Genomic DNA, 20,780 nt, shown 5'->3' on the forward strand with positions numbered 1-20,780 from the left:
TAAAAAAGATAATGGTCGCATCCCTCTGTCTTTCACCTCATAATGACCTAGTGCTCCTGCTTTAATGGCCTTAACGACGCACTAAAACCTAACCTTCCTTTTTCATCCCTTAAATAGATCACGATCGCTTTCTCGTTCCGTCCTGCTCTTAGTTAGTACTCTGTATGTAATGACCTCAATATCGACGAAACGATAAATTCTAACCATGGCTTCTCTCTTCTTAAGAGAAATGACTCAGACGTAGGAACGATGTTTCTTCTGTTAAATTTTTACCAATATTAAAGTTTGTTGGCTCTCTTTACATTTTCATGTCCCAGTATTTATGGATATTCTTGAAATGAACACATGCATGTACGGAGAGTTATTCAAACGGGAGTTTGCTGCTACGTGGGTACCTAGTGTACTGAACTACTAAACTATACTTAACTCCGTCCGAGCAGGTCTCGGAAGGCGGTAAAGGTACTGACCGACCGCCGTGTCATCCTGCACCTATAGGCGTCACTAGATGCGGATATGTAGGCGCATGTGGTCGGCACACCGCTCTCCCCGCCGTTGTCAGTTTTCGTGATCGGATCCGCTACTTCAGAATGAAGTAGCTCTTCAATTTGCCTCACAAGAGTGGAGTTCACCCAGCATGCCAGGCAGCTCTCGGCACACCCAAACGGTCACCCATCTAAGTGTTAGCCAAGCCCGACAGCGCTTAACTTGATCTGATAGGAGCCTGTGTTACCACTGCGACACGGATGGTGTCACCTAGCCTAGTAGAAATCACATATTGCAACAGAAAGCTCCATTGTTGCTCCTGGAGTGCACGTTTTCGTTTCTTACAAGTAAAATGCGGACATGTTTACACGGCACAATACGAGAATGCTTTTAGTCCTCTGATTAGCGCATTTACTGCAAAGTAACTTTTATTGCACAAAACCGTAAAGTGACACAGACACAAACCAATACTTTTCAACATAATTACAAACTCTCTGTGAACAACGGTCGGAACTTTCTGTAATTTCAATCAATCGGTCACGGAGCCATTTTCGAACCGCTGTGTGAACGTACTAATAACTGGAAAATGCCAGAGAGGGGGAAGTCACATGGGACAAGATTTGGGCCCTGCGGCGGATGCTTCCTAACTTCCGATCGAAAACGCTGAAACAAATTTTGCGTTGTTCTGGCCGTGGTATACGTGGCGTTGTCGTGCAGGGAAACAATTTCTTGACTTAATTTTCCACGGCTCTTGTGGTTTATGAAATCTTTCTCTTGCGTGCGCAGGTCACATTGATCGCAGAAATCGGTGTAACCACAATTTCCGATACTACAGACTTCCTCCGACGATGGAGTGACCACTGCCTAGTGAGGTGCGCCTCTGCTGAATAATACGCGCGATAGTCACTCTGTGACTGCTACGAATTAGTTCCTTGATTGCCTGGACATTGCCGTCTGTGGTTGTTGTCGATGGTCTTCTTTCCAGTCAGTATCACCTACGTCCGTGGGACCTTGGTCAAATTGTTGGCACCATCTCACTACGGATGGACACGACATTGCATCTGGTCCATATATCGCCAGCATTTCGTGGTGAACCTGCTTTGCAGTTTAGACTGTTTGCCCACAAGTATCGCACTGTACCGCGTACTTCAGCTTTGGAGTACTTTTCCAGTTGTCGCTTCGTTGAATCGTACGCCGTGGTGCATCCGTTATCCACACCGGAGCAGAACTGTGTTTGCAGGAAACCCAGAAGAAGTAGGTTTACTATCTTGTGGCAACGGGCCACTCTTTTTGCGCAATGGTCTCAGAGTGGGACAGCATGTTTACCTTATTTTTTGAAGTCTCCTATTAATTAACTGCTGCATAACACTAAAATTTTCGGAGTCAGCTTTAGTTAATGAATACGGTAAAATGTGTCAACTACAAGGCTGTTCGGAAAGTAAGGTCCGATCGACCGCGAAGTCGAAACTACTCTGAAAATCAAAAACATTTGACTTTCAGCATTCAGTTACACCTTCCAGCTACTTCTCTACATAGTCGCCGCTCCGACTTCGAAATTGGTCATAGCTATGTACCAACTTTCCAAAACTGTCGGCGTAGAGGGCAGCCTCCTGAGCTTTCCTCCTATTCTCTGCACTGGTCTGCAGTTCGTTATCTGTGCCAAGATGTTGTCTTCGTAGTCAGCAGTTCATAAGAGCAAAGATCAAACTCAGGGAGAGCCAATTACGTGCTGTACTGTGAGCGATCGCAAACTTCAGATCGAAAACGCTATAGCTGCATCTTCACTGCCCCTGCAGAGTGCGGCCAAAATTGTCTTGAAGAAGGAAATTCGTGACAGTTATGTTACGTGGGCTGCATGACATCAGGCGAAATCTCTCACCAGTCCATCATACTTGGCGGGAAACACTAACAAGGGGACACTCCATACCGTGAATCACGGATTTTGATGCGCTTCAAATATGTTGTAGAAGCACTTACCCTGAGTACCTGGCTATCCTTTTCTTTTAGCGATGGGCCTTGGTTTTTGAGAAAATTGATTTTGAAGTTCATTGCACGATTTGCATGCTCATAACATTACCTATGTTCCGAGCAAGTCAGCGTAGCGCAGCGGTAAAGGTTCACAGCTACCGCCTTGGAGGTACCGTGTTCGAATCTTGCTCCCATATGTTTTTTATGATGCAAGAATGGTCGGAAAAATTTGGTCCTTAACTGGGAAATACAGAAATATAGTAATGTCCTTCACGAAATCCGGGAAGTTCACGAAACTGGTGTACGAAGAATTTTTGCGTTGTGTAATTCTTCTGTACATGGGACAGAATTTTTTTTGTACATTATCGATTCGTGGGGAGGGCAAACCGATTCAGCTTTATACGATATCCACTGATGAAAGGAAAGCAATCACCTGCACACTAAAAGTGGTCCCACCAAAGTGCACTCCTTATTGCCAGCCTTGCGATGTTTATTTTTTTGCCGACTGGTAAAAATCTTCACGAAAACTATTCCCAAAGCTCCAGACTTGATGAAAGACAATAGAGAGATTCGTTCCAGGGAAGATTCGACAAAATTACATTCACTAATCCCAAATTAATTCAGCGCGCCTGATTTTGAAAGCATGATTAGATACACATGGTTCGCATCGAAATTAGCGGATGAAAGAGAAATCTTTTGAATGCAAAAGAATTGTGGTTCCCGGTATCGCTCATGAAGAAACCATGCGCCTGCAAGACGGGTGCTTTCATAAAATGCGTGTGGTGCTGCGAAAATTTTTGCTTCGATTGTTTCTATAATAAGTATCACCCACAATATTGTTCTCGCACGTCAAGTAATGTGGACGATGAAAAATAAGACTTTGTAATATTGCATGACAGAAAAAATTAATAACTAAATACATCTTTATAATTTCGCCCACCTTACACTGTTTGTTAACATTCTTTGAAATACAATTGAAAAATTCGGTCGATTTTGAAAAAAAAAGTACACGAGCAGGATTCGAACACAGAACGCAGTAGCCGTGAACCTTTACCGCAGCGCTACGCTTGCTTGCTCACAACATATGTAATTTTAGAGTATACAAAGCGCGCAATGAACTTCAAAATCGATTTTCTCAAAAACCAAGGCCCGTCGTTAAAAAACCGGATGCCCAGGTACTCAGGGTAAGTGCCTCTACAACATATTTGAAGCGCATCAAAATCCGTGATTTCCAGTATGGAGGGTCCCTTGTAAGTTGTAGGGACCTTATCGTGCTCACTGTGTGCTCAGAACTGAAACGAGCGATGTGTCGCAATCGACGGGCATACTAGAGGCACTGCCCAACACATCTGTGCAAAGCTTCACCGGATTTTCACAGTGGTCCCCTTTTCATGCCCAATCGGACATTACGTTCCGAATAGCCGTCGCATAATTACCTGGCGTTGCTCCCAAGTGCTTTCACCAACAAGGAGTAAACCATGCTTTAAAGCTGCATCCGAATAAAGAGTCACGAAGTTGGACAATGCAAGTTACAGGAGGTGGCGAGCCACGCTTCTTCTGCGAAATAACTGAAGCGAGAATTCCTCTCGGTTCTTAGAGAAACAACTGGAACAACTTTTAGCGAACGTCAGCGGTAGAAACGATCTACGGAGAGGGATGAGAAATTAGTAGCTGAAAGCACTTTGCCTTTTTTTTCCCCCCGCAGCCTGTCGGAGGGTAGATTGTAGCCGAAAACTTAATTATACATACCGGTTTTATTATCTCTCCGTAGCCGCAGAGTAACTGAGCTCATTGAATTCAAAGCGCGCTTAAAAAATTTCCGATGTCGGGGCGCTCCTTTGACGTGCGCTGAATATTGCGTTATGTAAATGGTTCGTTCTGGGGACGGCGGGCGCGGCGAGATACAATCGCATTCCGCCCTTTATTCCAGGCTTTTAATTATTTCGTAGTTTATCGTCTGTCTGTGGGGTCGACAAAAGTTAGTCCGCTCGGCCAACCCCCCCCCCCCCCCCCCCCCGCCTGGCCCCGGCCGCTCGTCCTCTTCTAAAAAACTCGACGATTGCATATTCAGTCGGGCCCGAGCGGTCTGGGCTTTGCGGCTCCCACGACGCCGGGCCCGGGGACAGTTCATTAGCGAGTGACAATGGCTGCGGCCGTAGCTATTCTCCGGCGCGCGTATCGTCACAAACACAGAGCCTTGTCGTTTTATGTCGCTGTCTGATGGATAGCTGGAAACTCGTCGCTCTAAATTAACTGCATCAGGACAATGGTGTATTACTGATACAGCCGAGACTCGTACCGATGTAACGTGGCAGTATCGATCTCGTGATATGTGTTTCGGCGAGAGTAAACCCTCACTCTTAATGGCCAACGTAGACAGTTATTCCTATTACAAAGTACGCATAAGAAAACAAATTTATCGCACCTAATAACAAATAAAACAAACTGTTTCTTTGATTACCAAAATCAATGCGTGTGTACATACAATGAATCGGAAGGCAACGCATAAATGTAAAGAGCTAACAGCTACGAAAGGTTTTCAATAATCATTTGCCATACTGTCGGTATCGGTTTTTCGTAATTCTGTTGTAATCCATATATATTGTAAAAATATATGCATGTATGTACGTGTGTGTGTGTGTGTGTATGTGTGTGTGTGTATGTGTGTGTGTGTGTGTATGAGTACCTGAGTATGTATGTACGTTCCACATCTCCTCCTAAACCACTGCATCGATTTCAGCCAATCTTACTACAGGTATCCATTTCTGTCAGACAATATCGCTGTTGGCGTAAGAACGACCTTGCTATCATAGTTCAGGAGATATGACGTCATAAACAATGAGATGCGTGAAAAACTGCGGCATCACGCATGACGTCTGAATTTATTACTCCTGTGCTATTAACGCTATTCTCAAAAAAATTTGCAGACAGTATCCACATATGCTGCCAAAATCAACTACAAAATTGTATCATGTCACACAGATACAGGTAGTCGAGGAGATATGACATCATAAACACTGCGATGCGTGAAAAACGACAGCATCGTGTATGATGTATAATCTTATTACTTCTTTGCTACTGACTCTATTCACAACATATTTCACAGATAGTATTGACATTTGCCTCTGCGTGTACAGTCTGTTAAGTAAGATCGTGGTCGGGGTAATCAGTAGGAAAATATGTTTGACAACGAACTAAAACATATTTGTAAATACGTACTATATGAACAAAAGATAAATGGAGTTATGGTTAGTAACACGTCCAGTCACCCGCTGCGCCGATAATTCCTTGGCATCTCCAAGGCATGCTTAAAACCAAGTTACTGTGATCGTTTCATAAGCTTTGGTTGCTGATAATAACTTGACACCAGTGCCTATGAGTTGGATTGGTACACCACAGCAGTGAAGATGATCATTATGTGATTGAAAATCGATTTTGCTCTCAATAAACCATCAATATTACGGCCAACGCTGACCTTCTCTCTAAAACCAAGTTTTCAAGTACTCTCTTGGAAGAAACCTCCAAATTCGTCGAATTTACTTTGACAGCTGTTTCAATGTGAATTTTGCTTGCTCTTGACGCAATGTGAAGAATGAGTTTCCCGAAAAACGGTTAATAATCGTTTTTTCCACGTTTGGACTCACTTTACCGATTGAGCCACGTTCTTCAAAGTCTTCCATGTGGTGCTATGCTAATCGTATCGTCTTCGTTTCCGATTCTCATATCTTTGATGTTGTCAATGTGCAGTTTCATTCCAAACTCTTGACCCACACTTACTGCTAGCACAGTCACATCTTCAGTGTACCTCACGGTTTTTATTCTTTCTCCTCCCACTACAAGTCCATGAATGGTTTTGCCCTGTGAGGTTGTGGCAGGGTCTCCCAAGTTGTGTACCGCGTAACACTGGTGTTCCGCGGAAGTAAATAACTGAAAACAGTTAGAAACACGTCGTTTTCTTTTTCGACGATTCTAATTATTTTTTAAAAGTTTCGTTGTTATTTCTGTGTTACTACTTATGATTTAAAACTAAAGAAATCTCTGAATGAAACAAGATTTTCTCATTTTTTAAAATTTTATTAACCTTCAAAGTAAACAAGATGTTCCACTAGAGTACAGGGATTCTCAAAGCTCTCCGTCAGAGGAAAGGTTTGTGAACCCCTGGAGTAGGGATACCACAAGAGCCTTTAATGTGATGGTTTCCTCTTGCCTTCAGCATCCTATGCTGTTGTCCACCAATAACTTCTTCGGCCTTTGGAAGTTGTGTCTGATTTCTAGGGTATGGGGGCGCCCTGGACTTGCACCCGGTCATCCACCCTCCAAAGGGTCTCTTGGCACTTGATGGAAGGTGACCACTTACGTCGGTGATTACCCGGCGTGTGGTCCCAGCTTAACGCTAGCCATCATGTATGAAGACATTATCTACAGCAAGCTGTATGCCAACGTTCTTATTGTGCTGTGAAATAAATCTTTCCCCTGTAAGCTGCTGTAAAGGATATTCTATACCCGTGGAGTTGCAATGAAATGAAATGTGAATGTGACAACACTACATCCAGTTCCGGAGAAGAGAAAATCTCCAACCCGGCCGGGAATCGAAACCGGGCTCTCTGCATGGCATTCTGCAGTGCTGACCACTTTTTTTAGCTACAAAGAAAGAAAGTTTTTATTTCTATCTCTTATAGCGCTTTATTTTATTTTATTTTTTCAATACAACGATAGCGAAAGACAAATGACAATCCTCGTCTTGGGCGGGAGTCAAAATAAAACAAGCATTTGCATCACATTCCCAGCAGCATGCAGTGATGCATCATAAAATCTTGCGTCCAGCTGGGTAAACTTAATCATCCCGGCTAATAGGCCGGCATGCCTATTTTGTTGTGGATCATTTATCGGAACATTATGTGTGTCCTTGAAACCGTACCATCGTTCGTAGCACTCTCAAACTATCCAGTCGCATATGGTGCCAACAGCAGGGGGACAGTCGTCTCTTCAATGTGCAGTTGTAAGGTGTCAGGCAAATCCAACACCTTCTATGAAAACCCTGACATGATAAGCAAATCCAGTGACATGTCACATAGCTCCGAATAAATCGTGACATTAAATTAACCAAAGTAATACGAATAACGAATGAGCAAATGGAATACCACAGACTAACACAAGAATGCCTAAATGCATGTCATACCTTCCCACCGTGAGACAGACGCAGTTCCAAGGGGAGAAACGAGAACAGAAGCCGAGAGCAGAACCGTGTTAAGCTGGAAGGCCCTATGATAAGGGACGGATGGACACCCACGTCGCCAGCTAACCGCTAGGACACCACCCGCAAGTTTTAGCGTGAGACTTTTTCGCGTCTCTGTTACGTCAAGACCACCCCCCCAGCCATGTTAAAAGCTAGAGCCCTCCAGAAGAACAGTATAGATCTTACGATAACACAAAAAGGGCTACATCACCCGCAAGTTTTAGCGTGAGACTTTTTCGCGTCTCTGTTACGTTAGGACCACCCCCCCCCCCCCCCCCCCCCAGCCCATGTTAAAAGCTAGAGCCCTCCAGAAGAACAGTATAGATCTTACGATAACGCTAAAAGGACCACACCAGCTGCAAGTTTTAGCGTGAGACTTTTTCGCTTCTCTGTTACGTTCCAAACTTTAAAAACATTGCCCCACCACGAAAAGTATAACGTTTATTATTGGATAGACAGAATTTTTGTAGGCGGAGCTTAAGGTTAACATTGAGACCCTGATTGGTCAGATGAAAACACAGCCAGATAGTTTTTTTTTAAACCAACTTCGGTAAATTGTAGTAAGGGGAAGTTAGAGGAGAGTTGCTTCCGAGACGGCGAGCTGTATGGAGCTGCGCCGCCCGCCGCCCCCTGACACTGCCTAACCAACGACAAGGTAATGAACGCACGCGATGCCGCATAACAGCGCATAAAGCCTCACTCGGAACTGCAGAAGTCTCATCTGTTACACCCACTTTTTGCGTAATACTAGTGTCGATCGTCAATTAAAGCTCATGGTGTTCACATTTGCCAGTTGAAGTAAAAATCTGAAACTCAATGATTTTTCTGTTATATAGTTATTGAGAAGCCACATCAGCCACTGTAATTTACGACAAGTTAGGTAAGTAATTAAAGATAATTGAGGGTCACTGTAAACCATTTTGATAGTTTTCCCTTTTGTGAAACTTAATTTAAACCTAGATTATAGATGTGATATGGCATAGGTCATCCTTCGATCCATTGTAGAACTTTTAAACCCATTCAGGGAATATTCGTTCACATTTTTGTTGAACGCAGTTGGTTTTTACCATCCTGTATTAAAACATTTTCTTTTATCAATAGTGCAATTTATAAACGATGTTTTGTGAGTAGAATAAAATTTTCAATGGTAAACTTGACTGCTTTTTCGAGTTATTTTACCAGCTAACTAAAAATAGCAAAGCCTTGAACCCCTTCCACTAAATGTAGTTAGTTTTAAGATTCTTTCACAGGGAGTGCAGTGGAGCTGACGCTGAAATCATTAAGTATTTGGTTATATCATCGTTAGTCTCACTGAACTCTTCTGAATTCTACATGTCATGTGTGGCCTGGCGTCTCCTTACCAGCAACAGGTCCCAGGTTCAAACTAGTCAATTCCCTAAAAAACACGCACAGAGTGTCGTTGCGCGAAAGTGGTAGGGAGACACGATATAGAACAAACAGACACCACGCATAATGTTTAGACAGTACGAAAACTTCCGTAAACTGTGTACATTTGTCGTCCTGAAACGTTCGGTTCCACTAGTCGTCTCATTTCTGGGGCACCCTAACTGTCGAGTGGATTGTAAAATACGCTTCCTACATAGTTGAAAGGTAAGTTCTGTATTTCGTATGACAACGTATGAGCTCATGTTGTTCTTGTAGGCATATGCAACAATGCATCACAGACAATACATCTTGCGAAAACATGTGTTGCATCGCATGTCAGCGATCCAGCTGACCGCATGCGACTTATGATTGGGAAAGAAGGTTGTGTGTGGTAATAAAGGATTACGTCTGACGTGTCTTATGTGTCAGTGGTGCGCCGAAGGAAGGCCAGTATACGAGGCGTCAGCATCCAAACGTCCCTCGCCGCGCCGCACACAAAGCCATGTTCTTCCGTGACAAACAAACCACAAGTTACGCAAAGGGGAGAATGAATCATATGAATGGGGTATAACCAGTCCCATGTGACAGTTTTACTGTTGATAAGGATGAACCACGTAGATCGCTCTGCTGTTGACAACAGTGGCGTAAGCACTGCGAGCCATATAGGCTGCCGATCTCTCGTTGGATGTTTGATTCCCATGATGTTGCGACCGTGGTGACTCATCAGGCAGCGTAGGTGTTCTCGTGGAAGATACTTCCTGACGAACATAGCTATAATCCACAAAAAATGAGGCTACATGTACAAGTGAAGGTGAGATGTTGCCCACCGCTATCGGAGGTTCGAACGACGGCGGAAGAAGTTATCTATCAGAGCTGATGTTATGTTGTCCCTGTTTGCTAATTCCGAGCTGTTGCTTGCAGGTAAAGTGCCAAGGTTTTGATGCACACATTCATAAATTTGAGGCCACAGTTCCGGAACGGTGGAGTTAACGTTTCATACTTGATCTTAAATAACACCCAAGTACGTGGTACCCAAAAGCAGCCATGAGACGATTCGCGATTCCCGTCGGTATCGCTAGGATCAACGTGACAGTCGTGAGGCGAGATGAACGTTGGTGTACGCTATACGTTGGACCATGTCGAGGGCTCTCAACGTGTTGCTGCGTCTAGACAATCGAACATTCTGAAGCAACCGCCGATATCTCGCCGCCGCTGCTCACGGCGATGCACAAGTAATGGTGATCCCTAGGCACCGCAGCGTTTCCACCGTCTGAAACGGTCCTAGCACGACTTCCAGACCTCGTCCTGTGTGTAAATTCTGGACTTCGAATCGTTAACGACACTACTTGCAGCCATTCCGTAAGAACTGAGATACTCAACACCCTGACGTAGTCCATGCCCGAAGCGGGCGAGGAGTATCAGGTCGCTGCCTAAGCACGACAGATGAATGGGATCTCATGTAGCGTTATTCCAGTGAGAGAGAGTCGCATGACATGCTCCAGCGGCTCGAGTGCTATCGCCAGAAGCACCGCTGAAATCGGACACTCTTGTCGGATCGAGCTGTTAACATCAAGTGAGCCCGCTTCCCGTCCGTTTACAGTCACCTTTGATGTTGCTCCTCGGATCAAACTATCGAGATGAAGACCTGTGGAAGTGCCATTCGGCGAATAACTGAAGAAAGAAAAATTGGTTACCCTGTAGAATGCACGATAGAAGTCCACTGATATTACAGCTGCTCCCATTCGACAGGTTTCTGCAAGAGCTATGACGTCACGATAATCACTTAAAGCTGCATGAATGTTGCTTCGCAACCCTAGGCATGCCCGATCAGGGTAGACAGTCCTCGCTATCGCCAATTTAAGAAGAGACGTTAGCAGAGGTGCGAAGATTGTGTAGTCGTTGAAACTTCCTGGCAGATTAAAACTGTGTGCCGGACCGAGACTCGAACTCGGGACCTGTGTAGTCGTTGTTTAGCACGGTGAGCGGCCGATGTTGATTTTGCGACTTCCCTCCGACCTTGGAATGGGAAGAATAAAACTCGTCATAAAATCCAGCAGTACGTGCATGTCAGTGAACATTAACAGCTGTCCACTGCAGTGGATACGTGCACCACAGGCTTAATTTGTCGGCTTCTAAACGAAACATGAACATCTCTAGTGATAAATCAAGGGGCATTCGAGGCGAGAGTCGCCTATAATATCTAAAATTACAATTATTCACGTCCACATTCTGTCCCAGATGGGCCAATTGGGACCGACCAACCATCGTGTCATCCTCTCGCTCCCAACCGCCGTGTTACCCTCATGCGAAAGCGGTATGGAGGGCCGTGTGGTGAACACGCAGAAGGATATGTTGCAGGATCCACGCTGCAGAATCGAAATTTCTCCGTAGTGTTAAAGGGTGCACCGGGGAAGACTGCTGCAGAAATGCGCGGATGGACGGATTTAAAACTGTTGAGTGGTAAACAGCGAGGTCATTGTCGCACTTCCACAAGATCGCATGATCGTGGTATTAGTGAATGAGAAGTACTCATGTTAAAACGAATTTCAAAGACCAAATAACGATAGCCACAGCAATAGAAAATGTCCCTCATAGTTAACAGTACATCTAATCATACCGTTGTCACATGTTAAAAGGATTAATAACACGATAAAAGTCAGTAAGAAGGCTGGTTGATCGCAGAACTAAAGGGAAAATAATAAAAAAATAAAAAAACACTTCAAAACCTTCGTCTAGTTAAACCGAGCAGGAATTCTGCTGACGCCACACAAAATGTCATAATTTGTATGCTATTCTTTCGACGTCACCCAAAATGGAGGGTAAGTTCGTCTGCAGACCAAAGGCTTTCCTCCCATCAGCATACAACACACTGAACTTTAAAAAGTGATGCAGCTTGAATGTGACTCCGCAAACACAGCATTACGGTGTATGTGTGTGTGTGTGTGTGTGTGTGTGTGTGTGTGTGTGTGCAGGGAGGGTTGGAACTTCTTGCTACAAGAGACATGCGTGCGTTTATGGACAGTGACCGAGAAGAAGGTGAGTAGTTTCAGAAATGAAGACATTAAAAATAAATTACAAGTTTTTTTGTTTTGTGGTAAGTTCCTATAGGACCAAACTGCTGAGTTCATTGGTCCTAGGCTCACACACTACTTAATATAACTTAAACTAACTTACGCTAAGGACAGCACACACACACCTACGGCCGAAGGAGGACTCAAACCTCCGACGGGTGGAGGGGGAGGAGGGGGGAGGGGGTTGGGTTGGGTTGTTTGGGGGAAGAGACCAAACTGCGAGGTCATCGGTCTCATCGGATTAGGGAAGGACGGGGAAGGAAGTCAGCAGTGCCCTTTCAAAGGAACCATCCCGGCATTTGCCTGGAGCGATTTAGGGAAATCACGGAAAACCTAAATCAGGATGGCCGGACGCGGGATTAAACCGTTGTCCTCCCGAATGCGTGGGGGGAGGGAGGGGGGAGCCACGCGAAACGTGATGAGGCGCCCTAGACCACGGCCGGCCCGATGTTGCAGAGCGGTTCTAGGCGCTTCAGTCTGGAACCACGCGACCGCTACGGTCGCAGGTTCGAATCCTGCCTCGGGCATGGATGTGTGTGACGTCCTTAGGTTAGTTAGGTTAAGTAGTTCTAACTTCTAGGGGACTTAACATCTGAGAAGTCCCATAGTGCTAAGAGCCATTTGAACCTAGACCACGCGGCTACACCGTGCGGCAAATTACAATTTGATTCAGTACATAAGAAGACAGACGGGAACAGAATCAGATGGTGGAAACACAGGCACGAAAATTGGAAAACAAATTCTTGGCCACAAACAACTTGCTCGGGAGGGTAACCACACCTCGGAGACATTGTGAGTAACATTAAAAAACACCCAACAACCATTTAAATTATCGTAAAAATTATGTGTTGTTGGGGTCTTCAGTCCTGAGACTGGTTTGATGCTGCTCTCCATGTATACAGTAAAGCTGCATAACCTCGGGAAAAATTACGGCTGTAGTTTCCCCATGCTTTCAGCCGTTCGCAGTACCAGCACAGCAAGGCCGTTTTGGTTAGTGTTGCAAGGCCAGATCAGTCAAACATCCAGAATATTGCCCCTGCAACTACTGAAAAGGCTGCTGCCCCTCTTCAGGAACCACACGTTTGTCTGGCCTCTCAACAGATACCCCTCCGTTGTGGTTGCACCTACGGTACGGCTATCTGTATCGCTGAGGCACGCAAGCCTCCCCACCAACGGCAAGGTCCATGGTTCATGGGGGGGCATAAAAATTATAACAATTAAGAAAATAAAAAATGATGAGGTGTTTCCGAAAGCCGCATAGCTGTGTGAAGGTTCTTTATTCGCAAGTACCGGTTGGACGTCGCTATAGGTGCGTATTCAGCTTTATGTACGAAGAATACAAATTTTATGAAATTGTAGAAATACGGAACCAGAGATCGTGTTGACATTCAAAAAAATACAATGAAAAGTACTCACACTGGTTATACTTGCATAATGAAGATGGACAATTACGGAGTCCCAGCATGTGGGAAGTGCCGAAGAGGATAACAATGGGAACACATGATCGTCTGCAAGGAGGAAATCATAACTAGGAAAGCAATAGAAGGCTGGAAACAGCATTAAATAACTTTAAAAATTGTGTAGTTTATTTTTCCGTGGCTTTACTCTTCCAGTTTACTGCTAGCCTCCACGGACGGTTTTCACCTCATCGGCCTGTTAGCAATACGGCAGATGTACGCACATCATAATATGATTTTAAGTTTTACTTACGTCGGTTTTATATACTGTAGACGGTGTGTACGGAATCCTGTAATACATTCCTCGGGGTATTATCCAGTGAGCCATTTTCACATTTCTATCATTCTCCACGCTTCGTTTCTATATTATTGTTGGATGATGTTTTCCTGTGTATGTACAGCACTTACCATAATGTTAAGCAATATTTAGGCATTTTATTCCCGTTCACATTAGTGTCCCATAAATTAGAGCTTTTACCCTGTTTCTTTGTAGGCATGGCTCATTCGGCAATGATGCTTTGTACACTTTTGTCGAACGTATTTTGGTTTACTCAATTTTATTATTACAACACACCAATGTCATTGGTTCTTAACGTGGATAACTTCCGAATACTGGGGCTCCGTAATTGTCTATCTACATTGGGAAAATACACTGTAGCGTCAAAGAAACTGGTGTAGACACGCGTATTCAAATACAGAGATATGTAAACAGGGAGAATACGGCGTTGCGTTTGGCAACACCTGTATGAGGCAGGTGTCTGGCGAAGTTGTTAGATCAGTTACTGCTGCTACAGTGGCAGCTTATGAAGATTTAAGAGAGTCTGAACGCTGTGTTACAATCGGCGCACGAGCGATGGGACACAGCATCTATGAAGCAGCGGCGAAGTGGCGATTTTCCCATACGACGGTGAATATCAGGATCCGGCAAAATATCAAACGTCCGACATCGCTACGGCCAGAAAAATATCCTGTAAGAACGGGGCCAACGACGACTAAGGAGAATCGTTCAACGTGACAGGAGTGCAACCCTTCCGCAAATTGCTGCAGATATCAATGCTGGACCATCAAGTGTCAGCATGTGATTAAATCAACGAAACATCGTCGATGTAGGCTTTCGGAGTCTCGCCTCGCCTGATCCCGTCGACACCGAAATAGGACTGTTGATGACTGGAAACATGTTACCTCGTCGGACGCGTCTCGTTTCAGATTGTATCCAGCGGATGGGCGTGTACGGCTGTGGAGACAACCTCATGAATCCATGGACCCTTCGTGTCAGCAGGGGACTGTTCAAGTTGGTGTGTGGCGTGTGCAGTTTGAGTGATATGAGAACCCTGATACGTCAGGACACGACTCTGGCAGGTGACACGTACGTAAGCATCCCGTTTGATCACCTGCATCCATCCATGTCCATTGTGAATTCCGATGGACTTGGGCAAGTCCAGCAGCACAATGCGACACCCCACATGTCCCCAATTGTTACAGAGTGGCTCCAGGAACACTCTTTTGAGTTTAAACACTTTCGCTGGCCACCAGACTCCCCAGACATGAACATTACTGAGCGTTTCTGGGATGCCTTGCAACGAACTATTCAGAAGAGATCCCAACTCCGTCGTTCTCTTACGGACTTATGGACAGCCCTGCAGGATTCATAGTGTTAATTCCCTCCAGCACTACTGCAGCCATTAGTCGAGTCCCCGCCACGTCGTGTTGCGGCACATAAACGTGCTCGCGGGAGGCCTACACGATTTTAGGCAGGTGTACCAGTTTATTTGGCTCTTCAGTGTATAACCATTGAGGCTACTGTCACTGTTTCTTGTGGAATGCCAACAATACCTATAGATCAGTATTTATACCCTTTCATAAAATTTCACGCAGTGATTTGTATTCTTGGCTGATAGATCTAAAATACGTCTTCACTCACGTGAAACCGGTGGATGTGAATAAAAAGCACTCCGTCTTCAGGCCACGAGTGGCCTACCGGGACCATCCGAGCGCCGTGTCATCCTTAGTAGAGGATGCGGATAGGAGGGGCATGGGGTCAGCACACCGAAGCCGCTACTATTCGGTCGAGTAGCTCCTCAATTGGCATCACGAGGCTGAGTGCATCCCGAAAGATGTGAATAAAGCACCTTTTATATAGATATGCGGCTTTGGAAACACCTCATCATTCTTGATTTTGTAAATTGTTATAATTTTATGATAATTTGAATGGTTGTTGAGCGTTGAATGATTTTTATTGTTATTCTTGACTACAAACCTACGAGACAAGACAGAGGGAAGGACCACGGTGGATGTGGATTGACATTATTGACCTGGTCTTTTGAAATCGCGAAACGAGAGAAAGACGAAATTAAAATTAAGAGAAGGGGTTAGGTTAGGAACACAGGGAGGGCCAGTATCCCACGTAATAAAGGCTTGGAAATTCTGATCAGTTGCACAATGTCGGCTTTTTTTAGGCACAATTCGAACAGTGAGTTCACATAACTGATTACTTTTTACTGATAAACACATTTTATTGTCATTGTTATATAAAACTGCAAATGGAGCAAAATTAAATGTAATCGGGATAGCGTTCCACTTTCAACTGATTCTGGTATTTTTGTCTGGAGCTTTTAGGATATCGGGAAGCAACGCGTCCAATCTGTATGGCTACAGCCCTCGGATACCGTGGCAGTTAAGCCGCGCCATAGGCGAACGACAGTGTTCATAATGGCACAACGGCGTCCTGTTTCAGCCGTTCGACCGCCGCGCCAGAACGAGCTGAGCGCCGCGAACTGCTGCACGACCTCAAATTCAATAACGGTTATCGGGTTATTATATCGCGCCGCGCAAAACACGCGCTGCTCCGCGCCAGGGATTATGCATTTCGAAGGCAAACAGCCTAGCGCGGCCTGGGGGCCGGGCGGGCGGCGCGCAGTGCGAGGTGCTCTGGCGCCGCGGAAACTGGATTAGGCGCCGGGGGCGGAGAGGGGGGGCGGTGAGGGAGGCGGAAGAGGGGCGAGCGGGGGTGGAAAGGGTGGCGAGCGGCGCCGGGGTCGCCGCGACGCTGCGACGCCGTAATTTGATAGATGATGAATCATTTGTATGCGTGTTTAATACACATCGGTGGGAGGGAGGGGTTGGGGGTGGGGGCTGCGCAAGCGAGCGGCTTTTCATTACGCGCTTCTATCAGCGGCGCCGCCTGCTCGGCACCGACGCACACACCGCGCCGGTGCCCACTTAGGCGTCAAAGGCGCGGACTTGCCAGGACGGGATGAATAGCGAATCTGTCCACGGGATGCACCCTCCTGCGTTTCATGTTTGCCTGAGGGGCGGGGCGCGTTTCAAGAAAAGGTAATTTTGTTAGGAACTACTTCACGCAGTATACAGCTGTATTTATTTTGATTTTCGGCAATCGATCTCGGGCGCAGCAAGACATCCTTGAGCCAGCTGTACCAAATAAGGAGAACTACAGCGTTATTCATAAGCAACTCCAGGGTTTAAGGCAGTGGTTGTCAAAGTTTCTGGCTCAAGAGCGAATATTGGCATTGTAGAGCGCCAACTCGGGCCGCGTATGTACCGATATTGTTATTAACTGGTAATGTACATAACTGGTCTGTTATTTGCCGCCAGTGGACCAGCTACAGTAAGAGCTCGACAAATTTTCCGCCGACACCCCAATACTGATCGTTGGCACCTTCGTCGGGCATGGATGTGTGTGATGCCCTTAGGTTAGTTAGGTTTAGGTAGTTCTAAGTTCTAGGGGACTGATGACCTCAGATGTTAAGTCCCATAGTGCTCGGAGCCATTTGACATTTGATTTGAACCCTTCGTGTTCTCTGTACCAGATTGACGCCATCCTCTGCGACCCCTGTGTTGTGACACACTAACTTTTTGACGAAGTGTTGTTGCGTTGTTTGCGTGACCGGGTTTATTTATTTACTCGTACGTACTTACACGTCTAGTTCCGCAGGACCAAATTTAGGAGCAAGTCCCCAAGGTCTCGGAACGTGTCAACACATGAAATTACAACATAAAAGGATAAAATAAAATATTTATGAACCCAAAAATGTCAGACCATAAGTTTAAGTAAACGCAACCAACAAAATAACATAGGAATCACGTTAATTTTTCAAGGAATTCCTCGACAAAATATAAGGAGTGACCCATGAGGTATCTCTCAGTTTCGATTTGAAGTCGCGTGAAATACTGCTAAGATTTTTGAATTCTTGTGGTAGCTTATTGAAAGTGGTTGCAGCAGTATACTGCACATCTTTCTGCACAAGAGTTAAGGAAGTGTGATCCAAATGCAGATTGGATTTCTGTCTAGTATTAACTGAGTGAATGCTGGAGGCCAATGTCAGAACACCCAGAGTAGTGAACAGGCGTCGACAAGAGATTCGCGAACTTACACCAATTGTTGCCCGAACTGACTATCCTTTGAGAATGGGAAGCGTTACCCCAAAATATATTACCAAATGACGTAAGCGAATGAAAATAAGCAAAGTAGACTAATTTTCGTAACGAACGATCACTTACTTCAGGTACCGTTCGATTGGCAGCATTAAGTCTTTGAACAAGATCCTGAACGTGGGATTTCCACGACAGTTTACTATCCATCTGAAAACTTAGAAATTTCAACTGTTCAGTTTCACTAATCGTATTCCCATTTTGTGAATTTAAAACGTCGGCTTTTTTTTTAATTGTGTGTGACAAAACTGTAAAAACAGTAGCTTACTGTGATTTGGCGTTAGTTTATTTTCTACAAGCGATGAAATTACGTCATAAACTGCACTAGTAGAAACAGAGCCAATGTTGCATACAACATCCTTTACTACAAAGCTAGTGTCATTCGCAAACAGAAATATTCTAGAATTACCCGTAATACTAGAGGGCATATCATTTATATCAATAAGGAACAAGAGTGGCCCCAGCACTGATCCCTGGGGCACCCCTCATTTGACTGTGCCCCACTCAGACCCCACATCACACTCAATACTGTGAATAATGACCTTTTGCTGTCTGTTGTTAGAGTAAGAGGTGTATCAATTGTGTGTTGTACCCTGTATTACATAATGGTCCAACTTCTGGAGCAATATTTTGTGGTCAACACAATCTAACGCCTTACTTATATCAAAAAATATGCTCAGCGTTCGAAAACTTCTGTTTAATCCATGCAGTATCTCACAGAGAAAAGAGAATATAGCATTTTTGGTTGTTAAACCACTTCTAAAGCAAATTATGTGATACAAAATGCTCAATTATCCTTACATACACAGTCTTTTCTGTAACTTTAGCAAACAACTGATGACATAGAAATAGGCCTAAAATCGTCTACATTATCCCTTTCTCCATTTTTATAAAGCGGTTTATTACTGAGTACTAGGGTCGTATAGGAAACTGACCATTCTTAAAGGAAAAACTACAGATGTGGCTAAGTACAGGGCTAACATGTACAGCACAGTGCTTAAATATTCTGCTAGCCACTCCATCATACCCATGAGATTCCTTAGTCTTCAGTGATTTAATGATTGACTCGATCTCCCCCTCGTCAATATCACAGAGTATCTATCTCCGAAAGGAATTTTCCCAACTAGTTAGTAAAAGTAAATGTACTTATATTCAAATGGATTATGCAATATGAGACAGGGTCACAAAAGTGTATTAAATGTTTTCACTTTCGTTTTTTTTCTACTCAATGCACTGTATTACAGAATCCTTTATTTTATTTCATATTTCTTGGTGCAGATATGTACCACATTTTAAGACGACCGTCTGTATAATGTTCATTCACGAAACCATGTTACTGGTGTCAGAAATTTATACCATAGCATCTGACCCCTACGAGACGCACGGTGTCGTGAATTGTCAGCAGTGGTAGATAAACAAGAAAACATTTTTCCTATCACATCCCCTCACCCGCAACGACAAATCTATCTGCCCTTAACCCAGCTTCGTCGCTGGGGTAATCGACCGGTTTTACCAGCGTCAGTTAGAATTAGGCACTTCTTAAAACTTTGCTGTCTCAGTAAGTATTTATTGTTGTTACTGAGAATGAAAACTACAGTGTTAAGAAACTCTTGATGTTAGACAACTTTTATTATTCGGCTGTTCGTTGCTAGATTCATATTGTTACAAAATACGGTTGAGAACCGCTGGCTGCACGAACAAGTGAGTCGGGCCTCATGCGGCCGGAGGGAGGCGTTTGACCACCACTGGTTTAAGCAGACAAGTGCACGGAAATTACGAGAGCTTTTTGTTTTCTCCAATGTCAGGTCGCTCGCGAAATGGAAACCACAGTGAAAATAAAAGCTGCACCTTCCAGCTACTTCTCGACAGGGTCGTAATGTGATACGAGCTTTCCAGTACCCTCGTCATAGCACCTCCGGTTGGCAGTGCGGTCTGACGCACGTATGCCCTAGCCATACGATTAAATAAATAAAGTATCGTGTGTATGGGCGAGTCTATTTTTTTCAAAGAGTTTCAAAATTAAATTTTCTGCCTGCACTTCCTCTTCGAGAAGATAGTCGGTTTTGTTACACTTTACAGTGACCTCTCACATATTACGTAAGCTGGAGATTTGGACATGCCTCTTTAGCGACCGTTTTACAAGGCTGAAGTCCTTGTTGGAAGGATGGAAATACTGACGCCTGGCTACAATGAACTAGTAATTCGTATAGGAGTAGCCCCCACTCTTCCACGCTTGACCTCATTTTCATTCCCACTTATTTCATGGTCGCTTCTTTGACTTTACATCACTTTCTCCCATTTCTAAGCAACCTGATTCATGTCGATATTATCTCTTGCTGCACGCCTGGTGACGGTGAGAGACCTCGAGGAAGGAGAAGAGTCCTACTGTTTCTTTATTTTTCCTCTATCTAAGATGGTGGTGGTACGTTCCTATGGAACCAAACTGCTGAGCTCATCGGTCCCTAGGCTTACACAGTATTTGATCTAACTTAAACTGACTTACGCTAAGGACAACACGCACATCCTTGCCCGAGGGATGATTCGAAACTCCGACGGGGGCAGCCGCGCGTACCGTGGCAAGGAACCCCAGACCACGCGGTCCTCTATCCGAAGAGTATCAGCATCATTTCTATTTTTCCCAGTCCCCAGTATGAATACAAATGATATTCCTTGCGATGTAGGGAGGTGTTCCCTGCTTACTCAGTCTTACCAATCTCTTAGTTATCATTG

This window comes from Schistocerca piceifrons, chromosome 1 (assembly GCF_021461385.2).
Source record: "Schistocerca piceifrons isolate TAMUIC-IGC-003096 chromosome 1, iqSchPice1.1, whole genome shotgun sequence".
Lineage (NCBI taxonomy): Eukaryota > Metazoa > Arthropoda > Insecta > Orthoptera > Acrididae > Schistocerca > Schistocerca piceifrons.